The 25,975-nt window shown below is 39.8% G+C and overlaps 1 protein-coding gene across 6 annotated transcripts in view; it reads right to left on the bottom strand.

The window, feature by feature from the left end:
- The window catches only part of TENM4 (teneurin transmembrane protein 4), a 736,598-nt gene that overhangs the window by 605,990 nt on the left and 104,633 nt on the right, over positions 1–25,975 (bottom strand). For 5 of the 6 annotated variants that reach the window (XM_068140118.1, XM_068140125.1, XM_068140110.1 and 2 more), the window contains exon 2: positions 22,417–22,559. The exons of the other annotated variant lie outside the window; for it this stretch is intronic. The gene's annotated coding sequence lies outside the window, so the exon portion shown is untranslated. The remainder of the gene's footprint in view (positions 1–22,416; positions 22,560–25,975) is intronic. 6 annotated transcript variants of the gene reach the window in all.

Consider the following 25,975-nt stretch of genomic DNA (forward strand, 5'->3'; position numbering starts at 1 on the left):
CTTTGTTCCCCTTTTTGAACAACTATATCTTGGTATGATCTGAATAAGCTTTCTTTACAGTTTTTCTTTTCACAACGAAAGCATCTGCAAAACTAAACATAAAAGAAGAAATAAAAAAATAAATAAATGAGTGGGATCAACAGAAATTTTACTTGGACCGAGGCATCATGTTTTCTTTTGTCGAAGTCTGTGTTTTCCATCTTTCTTTTACATTTTTATTTCTTTAGGCCAACAGGCTTAAACCAACAGTTTCTACCAAGCCACTGAAATTTTTCATGTCAGTCTTTTTCTAATTTTCATTTTTCCTTCTCTGGAGAAGAGAGCTGTTGAAATATGTGGATGTCATACCACTCTATAGAGCAAAAAAAGTCACTTCAAAATGTTATACCCAATTCAGTCTATATGATCATTTAACCACAAGATTTTAGGATATGTCCTCAGTAGCAGCAAGGAATTAAGACTCATGCAGACTCAGTACAAACTCATCCTGTCTACCTTTAGACAAAGTATGAACTTAGAGTCATCTCCTGATACTTCGTCTGCAAGTCATTTTTGTTTACTCTTCTGTAATCTCCTATGGATTTTCCACTGCACCAAGGACCTCTGTGTCATATCTAATGTTCCACTAAAAATGTTTGTTGGGAGATTTATTTTTTTTTAACCTTTTAAGGTCATGTACAGAATTTATGAAATCCCAGCTGGCTTCAGAAAGAGTGGAGGATGTTACTAAAGAGAGTATGTCACTCAGGCTCTGCCCACATTCATGGCTTGATGACTGAAATAATTCCTTTATCATGCTCTTGAGCTTCACAGGTTGGCCAACCCTCCTCAGCCTGAGTAACTACAACTTTTTGGCAAGTCTTTGTTCTTCTAGTATATGGATGATGGTGTATTGTCCTGTTCCTTACTCTCTTACACAGCAGCATGTTGACTTGAACTTTCACAAAAGAAACAGAATTTCTGGGTTCAAAACTTGCAACCAGGCAGGAGAAAAGGTTTCTGCTGTGACAAGACCTAACCTCTTCACTATCAAGTGATCTCAGAATCAGTTTAAGTGCTGTGTAGAAGGGAATGTTCTTTTTCCCTTCTAGGTCAAGTTTTTCACCTTTCCAGACAAGACTATGAGGCAACCAGGCTACCTGCAACAATAGGATCATCACTCTGTACCTGAGTTGTTAGACTTATCTAAAGCACTGATTTCTCACCCCAGGAACAGTGTCTTTCCTGCACAGTGGAGTAATGTCAGCATGAGTGATGGAGAGAGATCCCATGCTGACAGGAAGGAAAATCATGTAACTTCTCCCTAGTATCAAGTCATAGAACAAGAGGAAAAGGCCTAAAATTTCATCAAGGGAAGTTTAAATTGGATATCAGGAAAGAAATATTCCTGATAGAGTGGTCAGGCTTTGTAACAGGCTACCCAGGGACATGGTGAAGTCACCATCCCTGAAAGTGTTCAAAAAACTTGTAGACATGGCACTTCGAGACATGATTTAATGTCCATGGTAGTGTTATGCTGATGACTGGACTTCATAATCTTAGAGGTCTTTCCAACCAAAACAAATCCAGTGATTCTCTGAAATTCAGTCACCTCCAGTGTCCCTCCAAAACTTTCACCTTTGGTTCCCGCTTTTATCCCTAAAACGAAGTAGAATTTTAGGGGACATATGATATGATTTTATTTTAGATGCCTTTTAAAAACTAAACTATTGCATCCTGAATGTGCTTATTTCTCAATTTCTCTCCACTGACTTAAAAAAATAAAACAAACAAACAAAACCCAAACAAACAAAAACCAAACAAAAAGAACCCTAAACCAAAAAAAAACTCAAACCAACAAACCAAACCAACCAACCGAACAAAACCCAGTCTGTGTTGACCAACTTAGCTGTGCGTATTTACATTTGATCAGATGCCTCTAAATCCAGGCTGGGTTTCTGTGTACTTTGTAGTCTTCTTTTCCAAACAAAACTTGCATTTTGTTAAGAAAATTCTTTCATACTATCCAAAACCAAAACTTCAATAACATTCAGAATGGAAAAAAAAAAAAAAAAAAAACAAACCACAAACAAAGCAAATTAAAACCTCCTGGTTTTAGACATTCATGTCCCAGAATAGACTCTGAAATCTAACCACTGCTGTTTGGACAGCCAGAGGGAGAAACAGGCTATAAACAAAACTGAAACAGATCCTATTGATTTTTCCCCATGCAGGCTAAGCTGCATGCAAAATCAAAATCAAACATGGAATATCAATAACTAACAATAAGTCAAGTGCATTTTCAAATTAATTCCCTCTCCATGGTCTAAGGCATTCCTACAATAAGTCAGATAAAGAAAGATACCTGCAAGTTATGATTTGAAGTGGACTATGTCTATTTAAAGATTCATTTCAATATATTTTCACACTGATGACCTTGATGGAATAAAATAATATTATTTGAAAGCTGTTAACCAGGTGCAGTTCTCTGTTGCCTGTATATCATAATGGTAAAATGTTTTCTCTAGCAGAAAAAAAAGCTACTATGAGTCTCTTTTTCTTACTTCAACACCTAACCCTTTTACCCTGAGCTTTTTATACAGATATCCAGACTACAGAGTTATGGTATCCCACCACATCAAGCCTCTGACTTTAAGGCCAGGGATATACAAGTAAGCACTATGAACTACTCCACACCAAGGGTAGGATTCGTCCCTCATTAAACTTTGGATGTTGTAGACAGATGATGGTTGGTCTCTTCTCCCAGGCAACCGGCAACAGAACAAGAGGACACAGTCTCAAGTTGCAGAGGGGGAAGTTTAGGCTTGAGGTGATGAGAAAGTTCTTCACAGATAGAGTAATTGGCCAGTGGAATGTGCTGCCCAGGGAGGTGGTGGAGTCACCATCCCTGGAGGTGTTCAAAAAGGATTTGATGTGGCACTTCAAGCCATAGTTTAGTTGTTATGACGTATTAGGTATTAGGCAATAGGTTGGACTTGATCTCTGAGGTCTTTTCCAACCTGGCTGATTCTATGATTCTGTGATTCTACGATTCTGTGTTGAGAACATCTTCATGTAAGCTAGCCATCCACAACTCCTTGATTGTTTATGGAAAGAAATTACTACCACTGCCTTCCTCCATCTGAGATGAACCTAGGAGTGCAGCTTAAAATAAAGCCAAGCTAATACAGCTCATGAATTGCTGAGATACAACTGTCTTGTGCTCCTGCTATATCCTTTCTGCACAATAAGATGCTTGTAGTGGGGTGACTCCTTTCTCTTGAACTGACTCACTGAAGAACAGCTAGCACAGCATAACCTGAACTGCCATGATGACACCTCTGAGCCTGTACCTCTGAATTACTGATCCCTCTGAAACTGCTTGAATGGAAAACTTGAAGTATTTCATTACAGTCCCAGTCTCTATGTACAGTCGGTGCTGTTTATGTATCTTGCAATTTAAATTCCTTGGCATTTTTCACACAAATAAATATAATAAAGAAAGGACAATTTAATTTACATTTGGTGGGGTTCAAAAGTCACTGTAGTTGAATGATAATTTGCCGTGAAGCATGGATATGAGTCCTCATGTTTGCCTCTTGACCTGAAAGGAAACGGCTAGTGAAAATGTCTAGCAGATAATTACTGCTAGGTGAACCCTGAGGCTTGGCTGTTATTCACAGGTCAAACTCTCTAAGATAATTCTCAGGATAATATTACTGGGGAGCTTGCTCCCTTTTCCATAATGCAGCACCTGCTTCTGTCGTGACAGCCCATGGATGCAGAGTTGAGCTTTGGTTTCTTCCTTAAGCTATCTTGGCAGGGTGGAGGATGGAAGCAGCAAAAGGCAAGATAAGGCAAAAGTCACCTTGCTGTAGAGAACCTGGGGTGATTTAATTTTTCTTATTTATCAGGGCTATGACTTCTAATGGGAAGCACAGAGATTCTCATGTCATGCAATAGGATCAGCTATTACTCCTGGAGAAAGGAAGCAGAATAGTTTGAATACACAAAATGTTTGGTAGCCTAAAAGCATTAACAAATGGACCTTGTTATAGCATCTTCTCCTGTGCCTGTGATTATGCACATCTTTCACCATGTAAAGAAACACATCTTTCAGAGTATTTACAACACTGTGAGGAGAATTTTGTGTTTCTATTTGTACCCCATCACTTTGAATGCCAGCAAACCATTTCTGTTTCAAAATTCTACTGCAGATTACAGAATCACAGAAAGGTTTAGGTTGCAAAAGACCCTCAGGATCACCAAGTCCAACCAACAATCCTAATCTACAAGGTTCACCCCCTAAACCATATGCCCAAGCACCACATCCAAATAACCTTATAACACATCCAGGGTTGGTGGCTCAATCACCTTCCTGCCCAGCCCTTTCCAATGCCTGACCACTCTTTCTGTGAAAATTTTATTCTTAATGTCCAGTCTAAACCTGCCCAGTCACAGCTTGAGGCTGTTCTCTCTTGTTCTATCGCTAATTGCCTGTGAGAAGAGACCAGCACCAGCCTCTTCACAACATCCTCTCAGGTAGTTGTAGACAGCAATGAGGTCTCCTCTCAGTTTCCCCTTTTTCAAACTAAACAGCTCCAGCTTCTTCAGCTGCTCTTCATCAGATTTATTCTCCAGGCCCTTCCCCAGCTACATTGCCCTCCTCTGCACTGACTCCAGCACCTCCACATCTCTCTTGTATTAAGGTGCCTAAAATGGGACACAATACAGCATACTGCTTGCTCATATTCAGTTGCTTGTTGATTAGAACCTCCAGGTCCCTTTCTGCCAGACAGCTTTCCAGCCACACTTCCCCAAGCCTGTAGCATTGCTTGGGGTTGTTGTGACCCAAGTGCAGGACCTGGCATTTGGCCTTGGTGAAGCTCACCCTGTTGAAGCTCACCTTGTTGAAGCTGACTCATTGATCCAATCTATCCAAGTTCCTCTTGACCAAGAGGAAAAATAAACCTGTCAAAACATCTCAGAGGATCACTTAAAACCATTTTTTTCATTATCTTTTAGTCAGGACAAATATATTTCCATGATTCAGTCAGACGTGTCCTATATCTAAGGCAAGACCAGGATGCTCCCAGAGCTTCTACAGCAGTGCAAGCCTCATGAGCACATGCACAAGACATACCAGGGGTTGTAACCATGCATGGGGGTATGTTCAGCCTGCTTTACTCCCCTCATAGAAACTTAGGGCCATAAAAAAATCACAGAGGTCGTCCAGTCCATCCCATTGCCCTGAGGTAGGCTTAACTACAGAGAGGTCATGCCTGACAGATGTTTGTTTAACTTGCTCTCATAATGATGGAACTCCACAGCCAGATAATCTGTGCCTGGTCTTTAGTGTCCTCATTGCTAGAAATCTTTCCTTCCCAGTGCTCTAAATTCATCCTTGCTGTTGTAAGACAAGAAGTAGTGAAGATCAACAGCAAGAAAATGTACAAAGGGTGGAAAATTTTATACTCAAGGGAGAAAAAGGAGGGGGGAGGGGGAGGAAAAAAAACCCTCTACAAGGATCCATATGTTGAACTGTGATAATTCAAAATTTTGCAACTGAAGGCAATGTTGAAGGGTAAAGTTTAGCAGTCCCAGTGCCAGCAGTAAGAATAATAATTAATAGTAATTATGCATCTGGTCAAAGGTCAATGGTATAATAAGGTTACATGATTAGTCTGGATAGCAACATAGAGAGGGGATGGGAAAAGTTATGTAAGGGTCTTAATTAATGCCACTTATAATGCTATTAATAATGCATGATTAACTATTTAAATATTAATATCTTTTATTACTTTCTCTTATTTTACCATATTGCATAAAAGGAAAAAAAGCATCATCTTTGCCTGTAATAGCTCATATGTAAAAGCCACTAGCAAATTTTCTACCCTGCACTGGAAGGCACATAGCTCTTCATGTCCTGATTCAAATACTTATAGATTTCTTTAATTCTATTTGTGTTAATCATGCCTTTCACCTCTTAAGCTAAAAGAACTGGACTTATTATACCTACTACAGTTATTAAGAAGTCTTGTGTATCCTTTCTTGTTTTGCCTCTAATTTATTTAGAAAATGCAGCTGAATGAACTGATTTGTTCTAGAGTAGCAACATAGTGTGGAACGACTCCAAAAGATACCAGCTCAAATTGGAAACAGTTAGGAAAAGGGGAAATGAGCTATCAGTCTCGAGTTACTACTACTGTAAGTGGAAACAACTTTACAAGTACATTTGGACAATTCATATTATTTTGCCAACACTTTGAAGTTACACTTTCCTTCCTCATTTCTTAAGTCAGCAAGGAATGGTTATTAAAGGCATCTTAAAAAAAACAAAAAACAACCAAAACCCAAAAAACCAAAACCCCACCCTATCAAGATATGGCTTTGAAATCTTTGAAAAGATGCCTGTAACATATAATGTGCCATAAGCATGTCTATTAAATCATCACTCTTGTGGTTCTAGCACAGAAAAAAAATTCTTTTCGCATAGGATCAGTAGCTAAACAATAATGGGAAACACTTGGGTTGAAGGTAAAAGCTGGCTGAAGTAAGCTTTTTCCCATCTGCTTGTTATCAATGGCTGCAGGAGCAAAGCAGGTGACCTATAAAATATACTTTTTTTTTTTTTTTTAACTGACAGGCTTTTGTTTGTGATTGTCACAATGAAGGGTCTCACTTTAACATTTTAGAGATATCGCCCAGTAGTTCAAAATTAAATAACAGCTGGTAGTAAAAAACAAAAACAAAAACAAAAAAACCAACAGAACAGTGCTGCCAGAAACTGAAATTATTTTCTCATGTTAGTAAAAAAGAAAAAATGCTAAAATAAATTAAGTCCTCAAAATTTTCCAGACATTGTGCTAGAAAATACAAAGCAGACTGAAATCAATAGGAACGGATCAATTAACTTTCCCTGTCCCAGGTAAATGAAAAGCAAAGAAAAGTGAAATCACTAGGAAACACAGTGAAGAGAAAAATTTGGGTGAACAAATATACCCAAGAGGAGGAGAGAGATGGTGCAGCATGCTGCATTTATTACTGAAAGGCATAAACCAAGGATCAAAAGGTAAAGCTAAAGAAATTCACACCAGAAAAGGTATAGATGCTTAACAGTGAATGCACTTAACCACTTAAGCACAGCTGTGATAGGTATGGTGGGATCTCTATCTCTGAGTGTCCTCAGTATGTCTCTGGAAGATAAGAGTTGCCCAGACAGAAGTTGCTAGGCTCCAATTGGGAATGAATGAAATTCCATCACCACCATTAAAACTGAGGTCAAGGTGGAAAAGCTAATGGTTTCTCTGACCTCAAAAATCTTTGAAATTATGAAACCATTATATTAGGTTGCTGATCTAATTGTCAGGGTCACTTGGAGTTCTGGGGTTTTTTATATAGGCTTTTTAATTTATTAGATTGCTTATGACTTATAGTTGAGATAGATACAATAATTAACCTTTAGTTATTTTTCAAGACAGGATTTCTCTAAAAACAAATTTTTTTTTTTGTAAATCATAAGTGTTGGTTGGCATTCAGCAACCACAATGTGAAAAAAAACAAACCACTTCTGAAATCCCTTAAAGCCATTCTGTGCACTGCATCTGCTTTTAAATATTTTGTCATCAAGAACATTAGTGAATTGTTAAATCAATTAAATGTTTGTAATTAACAGCAATAAAGAAAAAACAAATTGTGCAATTATAAGTGAATTAAACAATGGAATTATTAATTCTAAAGATTGGCATTCTTCCCAGAGCTCTAAGTTTAGTTTTCCTTGCCTTTTTAAAGCTCAATTTCTTCTCTGCAGTCCATCCAGCAAAATTCATAGTGCTTGTTTTGTCACCCAGGGTTTTGCAGATGCATGAAAACTGCTGTGTTCTTGCAGAGATGTGGCTTCTGGCCTTACCAAGTGAATGAAATGATGCAAAATCTTTTAATGTTCAGGTTCCAGGACAGTTGTCTCATAACAACAAAGGAAAACCTAAACTAAAACAACTTTAAAAGAAATCTTAGTCAGACTTGACATGAGTTTATATTCATAGATGATCTACTAAACCCTTAGGTTAAACCTGCTTGTGCATAAGCTTTACTACTGAAATAAAATTAAAACTAATTTCTTAAATGAAGACTTAGATCTTGAGTTAAAGTTTTCTCAGTTGCAGGGTTTTAGTCTGTCCCATTAGGCAGCTTTTTAAGTCAAACAACAATCCAAATTACCATCATTTTCATGCCTGTCCAGACCAGTTCACCTTTGAGAATTGATTTGTCAGTGCAAAATGAAGACATGATTGGAATAACAAAATCAAGTAAAGAGTCCACTTAGTTCTGCTCTAGAATGTTGCAACATCTGATTTGTCAATATTCTCCTCTTGTGTTGGCCTGTTGCTCATTAGTACACGTGTAAAGCAAAGTTAGAGAAGAAAAACAAGAAGAAAATCTTGAGAATGAAGAGGCAGCAATGCAAATCAAGAGTCCCCAGGCTGCATGCGTGTGCCTCTTCAAGTCTGCCATCAGCCTGGACACCTATCCTCTTTGTTAATAATATTTCCTCAGGGACCAGATTCTATCACCAGTGCTGCTGCACTGGTTCCATATCTTCTTAAGTGAAGGGCTGTGGGCAGCTTCAGAAGCATGATTTTGGCTCCAAGGAGTGGGGATTAAATAGTGGCTGGGAGAAAAAGAGGGCAGCAACATGAACCTGCCAGGATTTACATGGGTTTAACTGACAAGATCATGTTCCACAGAAGGTGAAAGGAGGTGGTCCTTTGCTTTATTTTGGTATAATCTGGGTATTTATTAATTAAATGCAGCTGCAGAATGTGGGAAGAAATTCAGCTGCTTTTTTCCTTTGGCCTGCACCACCAGGCTCTCAGAGCACCTATCATCTCTTGTTTCCTCACTGACACCTCTTACCCTTCTTTTCTGTTCTGTTCCTCCTGCTCAAATGACGAAGGGAGAGCTGCAAGAGCTGCATTTCTAGTATAAAATATTTTTTCATCTTTTATTTTGTAAAATGAGATTTTGCAGATCTTCATTTTACGGTGGCCAGCAGTGCTGGGGATCTGGTGCCTTTCCCTTTGTTCCCTGCGTCTCAATAATACTAACATATGAAGGTTCATGAAATAAAACTAAACCTGCTGACAGACCTGGCCAGGCAGTGGTTTGATGCAATTAAATACTAATTCAGATTCAGATTTGTGATGGTTTGCAACCAATGACATCCCAAGGCCGCTCTGTCTTTTAGACATAGCTATATAGAGATGTCTTTAACAGCAGAAAAGGCATGTGGCTATATGTATTTCTGTGATGAAAGATGTTGTCTTGCTAAAAGCATCCCAGTCTCTCTGGGGGTCTGCTGGAAGACCTCCAGAGACAGTGGTGTTCCACTGCAGCCCACATATTCATCCTGAATCCCAGCAATTTATTTATTTTTTTTTAAACAATCAGACAGTTGTGGATTTAGATTATTATAAAAGGGATGTGGAGCTGAGGCTCCCTGGTGAGATGCCATCACTGTATACCCATCACTGCTTTCCTGCACCATGCAGAACCTTTGTTTCAGACTTTTACAAGACCAAGACCACATTTCTTTACTTGCATACCTTGAGCAATTCTGAGCACAATTAGTTTTCTATATGGCTATGCTTATAGAGAATCCAGTTCTCAACTGAACTCATTTTAAAGTACAGAATACAGAATTAACCAATTTGGAAAAGACAACTCTCTGCACTTTGTTCCCTTTACAACAAGGGAAGAATAGTGATATAAGGAATTTGTATGCTAGTAGTGAACTATTCGTAGTAGGAAGAGACGGGTGCTTTTACCTGCAGTGGTACAATAGGAGAATCACACCTTTGAAGTACAGAGAATCTCTCAGTCATGATGAATTAACACTGGTTTTAATTAGACATTGTCCTGTTTAACCTATGAAGTTGGATTCAATAATCTTAAACATCTTCTCTAATAAAAATTGTTCAATGAATATGACTATTTTATAAATTCTAAAAATTAGCAGAAATTATTATGGGCACTGTGACCACACTAGTCTCAACTTCAGCTTAGTATTGAAGAGTTAAATATGTGAAGCAATTGCTAGAAAAAAGTGTTCAGAAAAGAAGTGAAGAAACCAAATTATTTTATTTTTTAAAAACATTTTTCACAAACTTTGAATTGAAGACAGATTTTTTTTCACTGAGAAATTTCTACTTTCTTGACCCTCCTGAGCTAAATAGAATCTGATAATGCTTAATTAACCACCTCTGCTCACAGATTCACAGATTGCATTGGGTTGGGACAGACTCTCAGAGATCATCTTATCCAACCCCCCTGCAGTGAACAGAGACACCTCCAACTAGATCAGTGTGCCCAGGACAACATGCTCATGCTTAAACCAATTAAATTAAGCTTTTCTATGTGTTTGTGTGTATTTGTGTGCATCTTTTAAAGACCTGAAGACTTTACATTCATTCCCATCTCTCCTCACAAACAAGGATAAGAGACAATATGGACAGCATGTGCCCCCATGGCCAGGAAGGCAAATGATATCCCAGGGTGCATCAAGAAGACTGTGTCCAGCAGACAGAGGGAGGTTCCACTCCCCCTCTACTCTGCCCTAGTGAGACCTCACCTGGAATATTTAATCCAGTTTTGGGGTCCCCAGTTCAGGAGGGACAGGGATCTACTTGAGAGAGTCCAATGGAGGGCTACAAGGATGATTAAGGGACTGGAGCACTGCCTAATGAGGAAAGGCTGAGAGATCTGGGGCTTTCTAATTTGGAGAAGAGAAGACTGAGAGGGGATCTCATCAATCTCATCAATGTTCTATAAATATCTGAGGGTTGGGTGTCAAGTAGGAGGGGACAGCCTCTTCTCACTTGTGCCCTGTGATAGGACAAGGGGCAATGGATATAAACTACAGAACAGGAAGTTCCACCTCAACACAAGGAGGAACTTCTTTAATGTAAGGGTCACAGAGCACTGAAACAGGCTTCCCAGAGAGGTTGTGGAGTCTCCTTCTCTGGAGACTTTCAAGACCCATCTGAACATGTTCCTGTGTGACCTGCACTAGATTATATTGTGACATGGTCCTGCTCTGGCAGGAAGGTTGCACTTGATGATCTCCAGAGGTTCTTTCCAACCCCTAACATCCTGTGATCTCAGAACATGAAAACCTCCAAGCAAAATACCTGTCCATGCTCTGATATGCAACTCTACATTGCAGTAGAAACACGCAGCTTTGTGTGGGCCGATCCCATCCTTCAGTCTGGCTCCCTGTACATCAATATCACAGCAAACAACATGCTGTATATCACTGTGCAGATCCTGAAGAAAGACACCTGCTCAATACCAGTGTTCAATCTCCTGAGTTAAAAAAACATAGCTATTATTGTTTCATAAGTATGGGTTATTAATCTAGCAGGCTGTAATGTTTGAATTTAAAATGACTCCGTCTATCTCAGCATGACTATCGATAGAAAATGCCATCACAAGATATACTGTTGCACAAGCTGTTAAGGAGATTATTTTTGTTTGCATAATAATTACTCTGGCAGAGAAGATGCTCAGCAATCCTTTGGACATACACATGCTTTCACCTGCTGTTACAGTAACAAAGAAAGTGAAGGGTCTGGAGAATAGGTCATAAGGAGCAGTTGAGGTCACTGGGGTTGTTTAGTGTGGAGAAATGAAGGCTAAGGGGAGACCCTCTCACTCTTTACAACTACCTAAAAGGAGATTCTAGCAAAGTGGGTGTTGGTTTGTCCTCCCTAGTAACAAGAGATAAAACTAGAGAAAATGGCCTCAAATTGCACAAGGCTAAGTTTAGGTTTGGTATTAGCAGCAAATTCTTCACTGGAAGAGGCTCCCCCACGGAGGTGGTTGAATCACCATCCCTGAAGGTGTTTCAAAGACACAGAGATGTGATACTAAGGGACATGGTTTAGCACCAGACTTGTTAGAATCAGGTAATGGTTGGACTCAATGGTCTTAAAGGTCTTTTCCAACCAAACCAATTCTATGATTCTAACAGCCTGCTTGATGTACTTATGCTGAATCTATATAAATTCCTATATAAGTTGTGTAGCAATGGTTCTAAGCAGCAGCTAAAACCAGCTATGTAGTAGTGTGAGGTTAACTGAGTATGATGAAGTATAACCAATATGAGAAAATAAAGATAATAAATGCAGTAGACTTCTTTACAGGAATACCAGAAAATGTAAAGTAGCTTGGTATTTCATAATACAGTGAAATGGAAATCACAGAATCATAGAATGGTCTGTGTTGGAAGAGACCTCTGAAGGTCATCTAGTCCAACTTCCTGCACAGTAACTAGATCAGGCTGCCCAGAGCCCCGTTAAGCCCCACTTCGAATATCTCCAGGGACTGGGCTCCAACTGCCTCCAGTGTTTCACCACCCTTGCTCCTAACATCCAATCTAAATCTGTTCTTCCCTAGTTTGAAGCTGTTGCCTCTCATCCTATTACTACAGAACTTTGTAAACAGCCTCTCTCCATCCTTGTAGGCCCTCTTCAGGTACTGGAAGGCTAATATTACATCTCCCTGGAGCGTCCTCTTCTCCAGGCTGAACAACCCCAGTTCCCTCAGCCTTTCCTTGAAGCAGAGGTACTCTGGCCCTCTGATCATTTTCATGGTTCTTCTCTGCACCTGCTCCAACAGGTCCATGTCCTTCCTAGATTGAAGACTCCAGAGCTGGACACAGTACTCCAGGTGAGGTCTCACCAGAGCAGAGTAAAATGGCAGAATTACCTCTCTGGATCTGCTGGCAATGCATCTTTTGATACAGCACAGGATGTGATTTGCCTTCTGTGCTGCAAGCTCACACTGTCTGCTCATGTCCAGTTTCCATTAGCACCCCCAAATCCTTTTCCACAGGTCTGCTTTCTAACTCATCCCCCAGTCTGTAATGATAGTGAGAACTGTTCTGGCCCAGGTGCAGAACCCTGCACTTGCTCTTGTTGAACCTCATGAGGTTCACCTAGGCTCACCTCTCCAGCTTGTCCTGGTCCTCAGTCCCACTGAATTTGGATTAAGAAGAGTAATAAGCAGCTTTGTTAAGGATTAAACATTAGTAAAGTGATACAGATAGCAGATACTGAATAAATGAAAATTCACTATGAGTTCATTATGTTTCCAGAGCAAACCATCAAGTCTTGTCTCTGGGACAGATGTATTTGCTCTCAGTTGTGTGTTGTAGAGCTAATAGCAGAGTTCAACCTATTCCAGAAGGGTGTGCAGTCAGGAGAGGCAATCTGAATAGCAGCAGTTTCAAAAAATATTTGCTATTAATGAATTGCATGATTAAATCTTCCTAGTAAACTCAATTTTCCCATTGATAAAAATATTAAACAGTACAGGTCCCAGTGCAGACCCCTGAGGGACACCACTTGTCATAGAATCATAGAATTGTTAGGGTTGGAAGGGACCTCAAGGATAATCTACTTCCAACCCCCCTGTCATGGGCAGGACACCTCACACTACACCAGGTTGCCTAGAGCCACATCCAACCTGGCCTTAAAAACCTCCAGGATGAGGCTTCTACCACCTCCTTGGGCAACCTGTTCCAGTGTCTCACCACCCTCATGGGGAAGAGCTTCTTCCTAACTTCCAATCTGAATCCACCCATTTCTAAATTTTTTCCATTCCTCCTAGTCCTATCACTCCCTGACACCCTAAAAAGTCCCTTTCCAGCTTTCTTGTAAGCCCCCTTGAGATACTGGAAGGCCACAATTAGGTCTCCTTGGAGCCTTCTCTTCTCCAGACAGAACAGCCCCAACTCCTTCAGTCTGTCCTCATAGGAGAGGAGCTCCAGCCCTCTCATCATACTAGTGGCCCTTCTCTGGACATGCTCCAGCACGTCCAGATCCTTCCTGTAATAGGGGCTACAGAACTGGACACAGTACTCCAGGTGGGGTCTCACCAGAGTGGAATAGAGGGGGAGAATCACCTCCCTCAACCTGCTGGCTGTGCATCTCTTTTTACAGCCCAGGGGATGTGAGATGAAGCCCAGGATGTGATGTCACTGCTCTCCATCTGGACTTCAAGCCATTGAAGACCACGCACTGGATGCGACCATTGAGCGAATTCCTTATCCTTACTGAATCCTTGAAAACTGTTAGTAATACCTTAACTATTTAACAGAAAGAGAACAGCAAATGTTCAGAGGTTAAATATCCATTTATTTTGAGTTTTGACTTATTCTAGAGAAACGCTAAACTAATTGCCTGAAGATTTTAGAGCTTGCGGAATCTTGCATATTTTGACAATTTAATATTAATAAGGTAAATATTATTTCAAAATATATTCCCAAGGGTCTTTTTGCATATGCTTTTTAAAGATTTTCTCCTGCTTTTGCCCCTTGCACCTATTACACATACATAAATTACAAGGTCTGTATTATCAGCAGAGAAATTCAAAGATTGAAAGAGAATACTGTGAGAGACTAAATCTTGTCTCTCTTGATGTGATTCAACAAAGATAAAATCACCTTTGCTCCTTGCCCAGACAATAGCTGATGTATATTGGGTACATGCCACTGGATAACGACTCTCTGGAATGTGCATAGACAAGATCATTTCTACCTATCAGCTAACCTGGAAAGGGAGCATGATGCAAAGGATAAAGATTGCTCACCAGACTGTAGCTGCCCTGGAAATAATGGGCAGAGGCCATTACTATTGATATTCGCCGGAATATGCATATTCACCACCTGGACACATCCCTAAAAAACTGTATAAAAGATCTGAGCAACTACTGGCTTGTGAGCAAGAAAAGACCAGGGCAATGCTGCTCTGAAATAAAACAAAGGGAATACCAGGAGTGAAAAGGACAGACACAGGAGAAAAAGACATCACCATGTAGCCTGGAGACAGCAGACCAGGAGGAACCCTCTCTCTGTGTGCCAAGTTCCACCTGCTGCAACTCATGGAGCTGAAGAGGCTGCTCAGAGAAGGGCTTGGACTTGGACTTGGACTTTGGGGTCTCTCCCTCACCTCTGCCAGTGGAGGACAGCACAGCCAACAAGGATGGCCTCTCCTCCACGCCAAAGCTGCAGCAGCCTTCCTCCACAGACCCAAATTGTCTTGCAGGGTGAGGGGTGTGGTAATATGATTCCTTTCCTCTTCTATCTCCCTCTTCTCTCTTTCCTTCATAGCCTTGTTGTTGATATTTTTGCCTCATTTGTGCCTCTAATTTCATAACATGGGAATATTCAAAAGAACTGAGTGTCCTTCCCTCTCTGGACCAAGACAGAATAGAATAGAATAGAATAGAATAGAATAGAATAGAATAGAATAGAATAGAATAGAATAGACCAGGTTGGAAGAGACCTCCAAGATCATCGCATCCAACCTATCATCCAACACCACCTAATCAACTAACCCATGCAATCAAGCACCCTGTCAAGTCTCCTCCTGAACACCTCCAGTGATGGCGATCCCACCACCTCCCTGGGCAGCCCATTCCAGTGGGCAATCAATCTCTCTGTGTAAAACTTCGTCCTGACCTCCAGCCTGAACCTCCCCTGGCGCAGTCTGAGACTGTGTCCTCTTGTTCTGGTGCTGGCTGCCTGGGAGAAGAGACCAACATCCGCCTGTCTACAACCTCCCTTCAGGTAGTTGTAGAGAGCAATAAGGTCCCCCTGAGCCTCCTCTTCTCCAGGCTAAGCAGCCCCAGCTCCCTCAGCCTTTCCTCATAGGGCTTGTGTTCCAAGCACCTCACCAACTTTGTTGCCCTTCTCTGGACACGCTCCAGCAAGTCAACATCCTTCCTAAATTGAGAGGCCCAGAACTGGACACAGTACTCGAGGTGTGGCCTAACCAGTGCAGTGTACAGGGGCAGAATGACCTCCCTGCTCCTGCTGGCCACACTGTTCTTGATGCAGGCCAGGATGCCATTGGCCCTCTTGGCTGCCTGGGCACTGCAGGCTCATGTTCAGCCTACCATCAACCAGGTCCCCATGTCCCCAGTTCCACAGTATCCTAGTTAAGCTACCTGCTTGGAATTTGTTGCATCCTTCCAGGCAGATGCCAATTAGAAAAAAAGGGGGGGGGGGTCGAAATAACAATAGCAAAAGATTGATTGACAAATGCTATTGAACAAGGCTTCCTTCAACTATTTTATGAAAAGGACACTGCATTTCATTAAATTCTCTTTTTAAAAGCCATCTCTATTGAAAAGAATGCATTCAGAGGAGTTAACTGTTCCTGTCCAGCAGATCACGTACCAAATTCAGAGTTCACCTTCTCATGGCAGGAGGCCTTTTTCCTACTTGCCCTATCTGCAGCAGGAAGATAAGAGGCAGGTGGAAAGGTCTTGAATCCTTATTATATGCAAAGAGTAAAGGTATTTGTACAGGGCTGAGTGCATTTTTATGGACCAGCTGAAAATACATAATTGCTTTATCTGCTGATACACTGAGGAATGTGCTATCTAGGCCACACAGGTGTGGAAAAGAAGTCCTCAGAAGACTGCTTTAAAATCTATTTTGCAAACTTCACACTGAGGCTTCTCACTGTGGAAACTTCCTTAAGTATTTCTAATGGCATGAAGCTTCAAATCATTCTTATCATCTGAAGGCCAAAGTGCAATGGAAATTGCTTCAGAAATTGCCAGTCAGGCAAGTCTTTAGCACAAACACCCTTCACACCAAGTCTGTGGATGTTTCACTAAATATGGTGACCTGAGACTCATGTAGCAGGCATGGATTTGGAGAGGCAGCAGAAAACTTTCCAAGGAGCATGTCATGAAGCCACAGTAGTTGAAATCACCAAAACTGGCACAAATCTAGATAGGCAGAGACCAACACAAGTGCAGTTCTCTTGAGAGACAGACTGAGAGAAGACCAGTCTGTCTACCTAGATCCAAATTCAGTAAAACCTGGGGAGACAATACAATATCAGAATCCTACTGTTGTGAGGGGTAAAGAACCTGAAATTGCTATTCTGGCTCAACGCAGCAGAGATAATAGATATTACGGAGCTTTCTTCTCAAACTTCACCTATGAAACACAACACTATTGATTTCCACCTATAAACCTGCCTTCTTGTACTACATAAATGATGAGACAGGCAGACAAATGTTCTTCCTCTGCTTATGCCATAGGTAGGAAAAGTAAGAAGGAATAAAGGAATGTAGTAAGAAGGAAAAAATGAATGGGACTGAGTGGAGACAAGAAAGGTGGAAGTAGATTGTAGGAGAATCCAAATGAGTATGTCAGTGTTGTCTGTACAGTCTATCTCTTGGCTGACAGTCTAACTTGGCTTGAAACAAATCACAGCACAGTGTGAAAAAGAAAAATATCAAGACTGGAAGAAGCCACTTGGCCTGTATCTTGACCCCACAGACAGTTTGGATTTGTCTGTGGTGTTCATCTTATTGCCGTTATGAACAACCTGAATTGAGGATGCAGAAGGATTAACCTCCTCCTTAGCAGGGATATTCTGAAGTGGCTGATAACAGTTCACTTTGCCATTCATGCCAAGTGACTTCAGTGGCATTACATACGAAGGGAACTTACAAGGGTGTAAAAGTCTCCAGACAGGAATCTCACCCCAGTTCTTTGCATAGGAATATCTAGCTCAGAACACACAGTGCTAAATCTCCACTATAAAAATGATGAGGTAAAGAAAGAAAACTTCAACTGAAGATAAATATGGGTGTTAGCAAATTCAGCTGACCTATCCTCCCACTGTTTCCAAGAGCTGACAGAGAAAGTGGACTTGTCCTTCCCCCTGGGAAGTAACTAAACGGAAAAACTCCTTGTGCCACTAAGACATGTAGCCATGGAGATGCCTTTGGATAATGACAACGATTCACTTCCCAGATTTATAATTTCTAAAATCACAAAAATAATTCATGTTTGACCAGGACCTTTGGAGATCTGCAGTGAAACCTTCATTTCAAAAACACATCTATTTAGATGAGGTGATTCAAGAACTTGTCCCACTATTTGAATGTCACCAAGGATGAAGATTAACCATCTTTTTTGTACCTCTTATAACATCTGTTCATGTGGAAAATGTTTGGCACGGTATTTTTAACCACTTTACATTTCTCATGCAATTTATTCTCTCACAGAATGACAACGTTAGTGACTTCAAACTGGAAGCTACCACTGTGGCAGCCTTGTTAATTCTGTTATACTCAATTTTCAAATATAGTTTTGGGTTCTAGAGGAGCTTTATGCCTTACTTCACTTAACATAGTTATCCCAACAAGCTTATATCTGAGGCAAAAAATTACTGTGTACATCAACAAATATGTTTTTTTATTGTCTCACCTCTAAAACAGAATAAGTTTTATTTCCTAGGTTTGTGATATTCTTTGTCTTTCCCAAATCCTTCTATAAATTATCAAGCAGCAGTCCTAGCCTTGCACTCCAGAACTGATCTATGTCTGGCGAAACAGGCAGCGTACTTCAATATTTGCAACTAAAGGATGGAGCGTTGGAAATTGATTTATACAGTGAAGGCTGCAAGGGTCTGAATGTGTCACCTATTCCCATCCTGGACACACTTTATGTAAAAGACATGTACCATTAAGGATGAAAAATTTATAATGAAAATATGCAGCTACAAAGGAATACATTTGTTCTATTTATCCAAATGGCCTTTATGAATATTTGTTAAATTTCATTGTATATGTGGGCAAGATAGGTTGATATAGCTATCAAACCACTGTAAATCCAGAGTAGATGTAAGATTACCATCTCTCAGCCCTATGGTGTCCACAGTAGGACACATCACTTCCCTTAATTTTCTTCTGCAGAGTGAGATCCAAAAGCAAAATGTGATCATGGTGGCAATAAATTATGTGGGATACCTCATGTGAACTAAGGTCATGGTTGGGTAATCATTTCTGATCATCTCTTGTGTTCATTTCTCATAAAAATAATAGGAGTGAATCCTGACAAGGAGTAAGAAGTGGCTTTGTTTTGTGGTGTGCTAATTTTGCAGTCTGGATACCTTGAAGTAATGCGCTACTAATGCTCATTTGGCCAACCCTTAAGAAAAGGAACCACAACATTTTCCATGAACAGTGTTTGTACTGGGTTGGGGAAAATATCTTTACACAGACATATTCTGTCTCCTCACTGAAATTCAGCTATTTGAAGAGCTCCAACAGTTTGAGAAGCACAGTTTATAAAAATGATCAATTACTGCTGTTGTTTCTTGTGTCCACCAGCCCCCTACTTGTAGTCAGCAAAACAGATTTCACTTTTGTAGGGTTTTTGAGGACAGGGCACCAGCAAAACAATAACCTTGCTTCAGTAGATGACTTACAGGGGTTCCCTGTGTATTTATTATGGAAGCTCAACTAGCCCAGTGTGCAATCAAGATTATTTTTCTTATGAAGTCCAGGCTTGCATGGAATTCTGTTAATTAAATGCACTGTAGAAATGTCAGCCTTTCCCCCTCTATACATATAGCATCCTTTGTCGTTCACATAAGGATTTTAAAGTGCTCTGCAGACATCACTTGATGAAATATTACTATTGAATCTCTGTGTGCTATTATCCCAGAAGCACTGACCTTGCTTCCCCAATGCAGGGATCTGTCTACCAGGCTGATCACACCAATATCTGAGTACCTCAGAGAAGATCCTTATGTGGCAGCATTTGTGTAGGAACTCAAAACTGGCCAGATGTACTGATAAGGTCCATTTATTACTCTTGTGTATTTCTGTAAGGTTATAAACCAGTTCCTATATAAAATTTAAATCTCCATCCTAGTGTCACATGAGGAGATGCATGGTTCAGATAGCTCAAATTCCCTCCAGTTGTCAGTGTCCCCCATATGGGTAGTGATGGATGCAATTTACTATCAGATAGTAACCATGGGGAACCAAGATGAATAGATCCCCCCTTCACTCTTTTCCAGGAGATATGTAGTACTGATTAATGTCTTTGAGCTGCTGAATTACTTTGGGAATAACCCTTCAATTTATGTCCTTTGCCTTTATTTGCTAGGACAGTATATTAACACTGTATGTTTTAACCATGGACAATCAGATATTAGCACATTTTCACAGGTTTTGGTTTTTTTCTTTACCTTGACTGGATCTATTGTATAAAGATACCACACCTCACACAGCAGGGTACATGCAATATATCTGACAGGTAATGGTTACCCTCAGCACAATATCAGTTTTGAATAGAATCTTGGCTTGTTTCTGTAGCTATCAAAAATTCTAGATTAAGCCTCTGGGGAAAAAAAAAAGAAAAAAATAAAACCAAAACAAATTATGATATTTGAGTTTTTATTCCTGCTTTTAAGGAAGTCCTGAGACTTAGGAAGACTTTTTCTTCTAGAAATTAGATCTTTTAATAGTGCCTAATCAAATTTTGATAAAAAAAGATCCTTTCTGGAGCTATGCAGATATTTAATGACATCATCAACATCCTTTGCATATTTGTGATTCTTATTCAATATCCACCTGTTCACTTTTCTTCCAGAAAAGAAAAGCCTCCAAGTGGTAATTTGAGTGCTCTACTATTGCCTCATCACATGTTTTGTTTGTTCTGAAAAAACATCTTGTTTTCTCCCTTTAACACAGTGGAGAGGCCTAGGCCATAGTTTCTTTTATTAAAATATCTCTGGGAATCCCCAAATGAAAGACAAAAGAGGCTTGATACAACGGCAATATTGCTATACCAATCTCTATTGAATCAGTCAGTTGCAGTCAGAAATCTAAACATTGCTTAAAATACATTTATTTTAATAAAGACACATCAAGAACAATCTGACTGTCAATGTTATGAGGTATATTTTTCAAGAATTTGCCCAAAGCAGCAGAGAATTCAGTCTAGTCTCATTACTATATAAACGTAGTAATCTGAAATAAGTAATTATAGCCTGGACTGAGGAAAGAACACAAGCATATGCTTATTGTTTGAAATCAAAGGAGAATCAACACACCCATTTCAAAACTAGAAATATCACAGGACTATTCACCTTGTCCTTTCATGTCAGGTCATGATAGCTTTTGTTGATTTGTTTCTGTACTTTGAAGAGCAGAGATCCTTTACTTGAAGCTGTAGAAATAAACTTCATTATGCTTCTAAATGTTTACTTAAGGCTAATTAAAGCCATAATATACGTGGAACTTAAAGAACATTTCCAATTTCTATTTGTTTTCTTTTCTCATTTTTAAAATACTTTGGGATGTGCACTCCTTGGTGAAACTAAGATACAGTATTCTGTGGTGCCTATGTTTAACCCATATCTGGAGCTAAACTTCAGCAGTTTCTCTATCACCTGATAACTCCTTCCCAATAGAGAAGGGGGATTAGGAAAATGAGAAAAGGCTCATAAGTTGAAATGAAAAATGAAATAGCCACACTGATACCAATGCCAATACAAAGCATATGAAGTTATGTTCAGCCTAGCAAAGGTTCAGCAGTCATAATATGTACAAGAATGCAACCTCAAGAGCAGAAGAGGGAAATGTGGAGGAGGAGCCCAAGCAAGAAGCTCAAGCAATAAGATCCTCTCCAGTCAACAAACTTCTCTCTTTACACTGAATGTGGTACTAGTGGTCTGGGATACACCTGTAGCAAACTCAAGTCAGCTGTCCTGGTTGACTCAGAACTGCTAATGACCTTCAGCCCATGGGTGGCCTGGGATTCTGTCCCAGCAAAACCAGGACATGTGGTTGACATTTTTAATTTGTCAAACACAAATAATGTTTCGTAGTAGATAACACAGCTCTAAAAGACACCTTAAACAAAATCATTAGAAGAGTCAGAAGGAGTAGATCCATATGATACTGTAAAATCAGTCATGGTTATGCTCATTTAGCAAAAACCTTGGTGGAAGTCAAGATAAAATTGTAGAGTTCATATTTGTTGGATGAGTTTTGGTGGGTATTTGGTAAATTCGATATGCTGGTGAAATACAGAGACTGGAGGCTTTGTAGGAGAGAGCAAATTATGCTAATTAGTATATGAGCTGCCATGAAATCATATTTAGGTGATTTTTTATACTTCAAATGAACTTCCAGAACAGCATATTAACACTGATAATGTCATTTGTCCAAGCTTCAGGAACCTGGGATCATTTCTCATCTTGATTCAATCACTTTAGTTAAATCTCTTGTTAACAATATATATTTATATTTTTTTAAAAAGATTTTCCAAGTGATCACTACTTATTAGATTATAAGTGCAAAATGACACTGCAAATATAATTTCATGTTTTTCACTGTTTTCATTTCTATAAAGAAACATAAGAAACAAATAACAATCTGTTAAAATATCACAATGAATAGCTTGATTCATCAACTCTACTTAAGTATAAACACACATCAAGAAAATGATGCACATATAAAGCCCACACCCATGATAGATTAAGAGGTTTAGGTTTTTTTCCTCTCATTTTTTTTAAATACATCTAAAAAAAACAATACTAGTGTACTTACATATTTCAGATCCTCATCTGTCTAAGAATAGAAAGCACTCAAGTCATGGGTCAGAACAACTCGGGTGGTCTCTTCTCAACTCCCTTTTTGTGTTCACCATCCAGAAAAATCAGTGCACCACTGCAATGGTCCAGCCATTCTCACTACAGAAAAGGAGCCAGGTGTTGGGTGTCAGAATAGACTAGATTGCATTTGTGAAGGTTGTTTGCATGGCATCTTTCAAGATTGTCCATGTAGGATTCTTTGACTCCCCCTATCTGTGACTGAAGTAAATCACATAATTATAGAATCATATAGTCTGAGTTGGAATGGACCTTAAAAATCACCTAGTTCCAAACATCCTGCCATGGGCAGGGACGTCTTAAACTAAATAATTGTGGCAGTTTAGGCTGGGAGCCTCCTGTTACTGTCACACGAGTTACACATCCGGTGTCCTGAGTGTCCAACTCCATAAGGTGGAGACAGGAAACAGTGTATTTCATACCCATAAATCCTGACTCCTATAAATCCATCTGCAAAATCATCCTCTTCCATTCTTCCCTCTCTGCTCCCATGAGAGATGCTCTCTGTCAGGTAGCAGTGGGGGAGTATCTCAAGGTCTCTTAGGCCTGTCTAGGCCTAATGCCAAGAGGAGAAGACAGGGGGGCATATTGATCTGGCCAGCCTGGGACTAGACTAGCAGTGGGGGGAAGAAAGTGCCCTGCGGGTTTTGGGTATACCCTCAGGTGGGCAAACGGAAAGTGCTGGGTGGCTTTTGGGTGTGCTGTAAGGGACTCTGTATTCTTTGGGATACTTTGCTACTAAGCTTTGTAGTTTCTGTAAAACATTAATTGCTTTTCTATTTAAACTTTCCATCACTTTGCAATCCATTTGTGTGAGTGTCATTCTTTTGTACCTCTTGGGGCAATAGAGGATCTGCTTGGCCTTAAACCAGGACAATCAGGCTGCTCAGAGCCCCTTTCAACCTGATGTTGTATGTATGTACATCAGAAGCATGTTCTCCCCAGGCGTATGCCTTTATATCTGTATTAATGCAGAGAAATGGATGTCTTCATGTCTATAGGACATCCATGCCCAAGGTGCCTTTCTCATGCTTTGATTTCCTCAGGAACTTTGGCAACCAGAAGAGAGTTATGGCATGTTCCAGGCTTGTTCCTACCCAAGATATATATACATATATATATGGCATGCTACCATCCATGGGTAGCTTCACAGTTGGGATGTGGTCTCAAAGCCTGGAAAATGAGCAATTTTACACCATATGTGAGGTGTTTCAAGCTAAGAAGAATAAAATCAGACCTGTGAACACACATTTAAACCTGGAGAAACCTTCTAACAACAATTGGGACAAACCCTCTAACATCAATTATTTCTTCTTTTTTTCTAGATTTCATGCTTAATGCTGGTGGTAAAGCATACTTTCTGAATTTAAGATAGCACTCAGATGTTGTCATCTTTACAATCTTTTAAAAGAAATCTAAGGAGAGAACCCTTCCCACCTCATTCCCCAGTCCCCCCTGCCCAAGCCCTGACACCATTCTTCAAGGTAGTTTGGTAATGTCCTGAACAACTTTTTAGCAGTTCAGGATTTAATGGGGACTTGAACACAACTCTCAGTTTTGTAGATACTTAAATATATGTAAGTTTAAGTTTACTGTGAAACATGTTTGGGTAGTGTCACTCAGTTGGTGATAACATTCACCGGTGTAATATGTGGCACAGCAGTGAAAATGAGCCAGCATATAATCTTACTAAAGGCCATTAGCTTCTGATAGGTCACAATCATTCCCCTCAGTGCGGTAAAAAATAACTTGAAAAGTTGTGACTGCTAATGTAAGAAACAGCCCAGCTCAGATGTCCACACAAAACTGTCCAGTGTCACTAGAAATGCCCTAGCATGTCACTAGAAATGTCCCAGAAATGTCCTGACTGTCCCTCAGAAGTCATCAAGAGAGAAATGTGTTTGCTGCAGATCCTGCATCTTCTCTGCCAATCTCTTAAATAAGTTTGGGCATCTCAATTGTCTTCAGGCACCTCAAACATATCAAAGTTTATTATAAAACTAAATCTCAATTTATGCATTGACAACAGGGCTCTGAAATCCACCCCTCACTATAACTGCTCCCCATATATGGTGCCAGCTCACCACCCAAAAAATACTGCTTCAAGGAAAGGGTTGTATGCACAGAACCCAGCACTTCCATGTTGTTCCCCATTTATGCACATGCATGCATGCTATATTAGAGATCACTGGTTTTTTTGTTTCTTAATTAATATTCTTACTTCTTGGTAAAAAAATAAAGCAATGGCAATTCCAAAAAGCCATTATGTTTTCATTGTTAGAAGCTGACATAAATGGGTTTCAGTAGAGATAATGCTGTAAATGTTGATCATATTACAAGCTGGCCCACCTACTGTCATGTGAGGAAGCAGGGGTTTAAATACAGATCTCCTATTTTTAACAGAGTTAATATTAGAACTGAAGGAGTAGACATTCAACTGGGGTAAATAGTAGCTTTGCTGCTGTAAGTGGCACTATGCTGATTTATAACAGCAAAGGAATTGTCAGAAACAGTATATCTTCTCTCCACCAACAGTTCTATTAATATATTTATAATATTAATTCAATAAAGAAAAGAAAAATCACAAAACAAAGAAAAACTGAGATTATTCAACGGTAACTGGTGGGTCCTGACAAACATCTGTGAGTACCAAAAACCCTCCCATAACCAAGGTATTAAAATAAGAGATTTTTACATATTCCTATAATTCATTTGTTTTCATCTTCAAGCAGCAGTTCCTGGATTACTGTAAGTAAGATTATCATTAAAAATAAGAGGAGAACTGTCAGATTTCTTACTAAATTGGAAATAGGTGTTCCATATTTGGAAGAAAAATAAAAAGCACAAAAATGCTGTAATGTTTCAAATGCACAGCTCTAAGTATTTTAATTTATCTTGAGATATTAAATATTTTAGAGCTGGATATTAATTTGGGCTGCCTACTCCACAATGCTTGGACTTTACAATACTATAAACAAGATTACAAAAATCTAATAATTTTAACACAAGAGGAACCTTTACTTCTCAAAAAACCCAACTAAAGGAGCCAAAGTTGAGTTTTGTTTTTAAATTACTTTGTCTTTAGATGAGGTGATTAAAAACTCCATCATGAAACATAACACAGAGCAAAGCATATGAGGGCTGAGACTAGGGGCTTTAGGGAGATTAAGGGCTGCAGAGTTGCCCACTTTTTGTCACATTAACCTGCCCAGGAAAGCAATTCCCTCCACATCCCCCATGCCCGGTCCCCATAAGCAGAGACATACGGCAGTTCTGTGATACAGGGAGTATACTGTGGTAGTTTTATTGGTACTAGTACTGCTTCTCAGTCAGTGTAATTCTTCTCTGCTCAGCTGTGAATTGATCCCATTGACGCTTGGCAAAGGGAAACAGCCATCAGATTAATGCTGCCCTTGAAGTCAGATGCCTGCTCTGAATTGCCTTCCAGAGGTACCCCTCTCCACTGACCCCAGGGAGATTTGCTGATTAAATTTAGG

Source organism: Melanerpes formicivorus, unplaced genomic scaffold (assembly GCF_026170545.1).
Source record: "Melanerpes formicivorus ecotype bairdi unplaced genomic scaffold, bMelFor1.0.p_v2 SCAF_1, whole genome shotgun sequence".
In the NCBI taxonomy this organism is placed as follows: domain Eukaryota; kingdom Metazoa; phylum Chordata; class Aves; order Piciformes; family Picidae; genus Melanerpes; species Melanerpes formicivorus.